Raw genomic sequence first — 2,317 nt, forward strand, 5'->3', positions numbered from 1 at the left:
TTTTTTTACATTTATAATTTCACTTGTTTGAAAACTATAGAACTCAATATAAGATATTATCAAATATAAGGAAAGTATTATAAAATGTAAATATTTTATGATTTCCTTATAATTTTGATACCATCTATATATTTTTTTCTGGATTTTAAGGGAATAATAAGGAACATTTCCATTATTGCAACTACAAGCTTTTTTGTTTCTTTTGAATTATGAAGAAACAAAAAGGGAGAAAATGCTGCAGACTTCTTCTGTGTCTATATTATGTCTTGGTTATTCTCCACTGATCTACCTAAATTTACACATTTCATTAATTTGTCACACTGCTTCATCAGAAAGCAAGGACTGAATTGAAATTTTCTTTTAAAAAGATTGGAAAGGACTGTAATGATTGTACTGATGGCTTTTAAAGCTTCTGTAACTCTTCAGTCAGTTGCTGAAAAGGTAGTAAAAGCAACAGTTTGAAATGAGCAGTACAGTATTTAAAAATAAATACATTTTTTCTTTTTTAAATACAAGACAGACCAAGGATGCACGCCAACTACATTTTCTACAGTATTCATCCTGTACTCAACATTAAGTGCACTTAAATTAGAATTTGCTTAGTGATGACCAATGTTTATCTGTGGGAAGATGATGACTGTGTTTTGTAGTGGTTTTTTGCTGCCACATCAAATTTTTTGTCTTTGCTCCAGGACAAGCTAAAGATTTATATGGAGAAATTTGGATTAAAGATCCTTATTGAGAATGATAGGACACTTACATAACAAAATCTATATAGTAGCTCTTTAACCCTTTTGTATATCTGATTCCAAGCATTTCTTGAATGCTAGAGTAAAACATCTAAGAAATAATGTTATCTGCTGCTTAACACTATGATCAGTTAATTAAGGGCTTTGTGTATGTACCAACAGTAATACAGCAGCTGTGCTGTTTGGCTATAACACTGTTCTTTGCAATGTTGTGTACAGTACTTCGAGCCTAAAATCCAAAGTTCAAATCCTAGATGGTGTTCTTATGCAAGATATTTGTAAATATTTCTTGAACTCAGTGACATGCATTTGTCTTCTGCAATGTAACTAGGTTTTTTGTTTATCCTTAGTGTTTGTTTGACTGCTGCATATTTCATAAACTGATGACTTGCTCTAATCCACAAAACTAAATTCTTATAGTACTGTTGGAGAGCTTTCTGAGGACAATAAATTATAGTTTTACATTTGCATAGAATTAAGTATTTTATGAGAATTTTTGAGGGAGGGAGAAGGGAGTCTGGACGAGAAATTCTCGACTACATTATATTAGTTTAGGTTAGAAATGAAAAGCTGCTTCTTGATATTAGATGGCCTTTGAAACTCGAGCAGCATCTCTCTAGTTGGCATTTGGCTATACAAGTCTCTGTAAGAATACATGCTAATTGAGATCCTGAACTGTGGTAATCTGTTATTTCTCTAAAAGTCAAAAATCTTAAGCTAATTGTGGAAATGAGTAACTTGTATACTGAAAGAAAATGTGCTAGTATAGGTTTTAGAGAGTTGAAATTGAGTTTATCATTGCTTTGCTTCTACTTACTTCTCAGGACAAACTAGATGGACTGAAAAATTGAAAGAAAACATTTGTCCAGATAAAATATAGACTTATGCTCTCCTCGTCACGTGTGTATGGAACATAAAATGCCCCAGTGTCAAGCTGCAGTATTCCGCTGGCCACATCTGGCTCGTTGGCAGGGCCTTCATTGACTGAGTTGACAGCACTGCACCTGCTATGCTGCTGTGAGAAACCCATCTGATCTTTTTGTACTTCGTTCAAAGTACTAACTTTCTTAGGTTATTTTATTATAATAGCCAAATGGATAGGGCAGCAATTCTGAGCGTTTAATACATTTCACTTTAAGTTCCTGCCTATTTTATGTCCACAGTGCAGTAATGCATTGGAAAGTTTCTCAGATTTGCAGGAGCCCAAATCGTTGTTCCATAATTATTGATGCAGCATTGTTAGATTGTCTGTTCTAGATAGCTGCTCCTTGTCGCATATAGCTCAGCTCCTTTCAGACTCCCAGTTACAAAGAAAAATTCTATTTTGTGTGAGAAGCAACACTAACATAAAAATAAGTAGATTTATGCTGATCAGGAATAGATGTAGGACTGAAAGTGGTGAGATATTGAGAAGACATTTCAATTATTAGAACAAATTATCTGGAACACAAGTGATGTGACAAAAAATTGTTTCAATACGTGAAGCTATCTGTCTGCAGAAAGGATTAATAGTAAGCCTTTGCCACCAGTGTTATTTTTTGTGTATTTCAGCTTTAGAAAGTGTAACA

General features: G+C 33.5%; 1 protein-coding gene across 1 annotated transcript in view; it reads left to right on the plus strand.

Moving 5' to 3' along the window:
• Positions 1-2,317, plus strand: part of LOC104914891 (exosome RNA helicase MTR4-like) — a 20,807-nt gene that overhangs the window by 1,910 nt on the left and 16,580 nt on the right. The window lies entirely within an intron of this gene.

Source organism: Meleagris gallopavo, chromosome Z (assembly GCF_000146605.3).
Source record: "Meleagris gallopavo isolate NT-WF06-2002-E0010 breed Aviagen turkey brand Nicholas breeding stock chromosome Z, Turkey_5.1, whole genome shotgun sequence".
Lineage (NCBI taxonomy): Eukaryota > Metazoa > Chordata > Aves > Galliformes > Phasianidae > Meleagris > Meleagris gallopavo.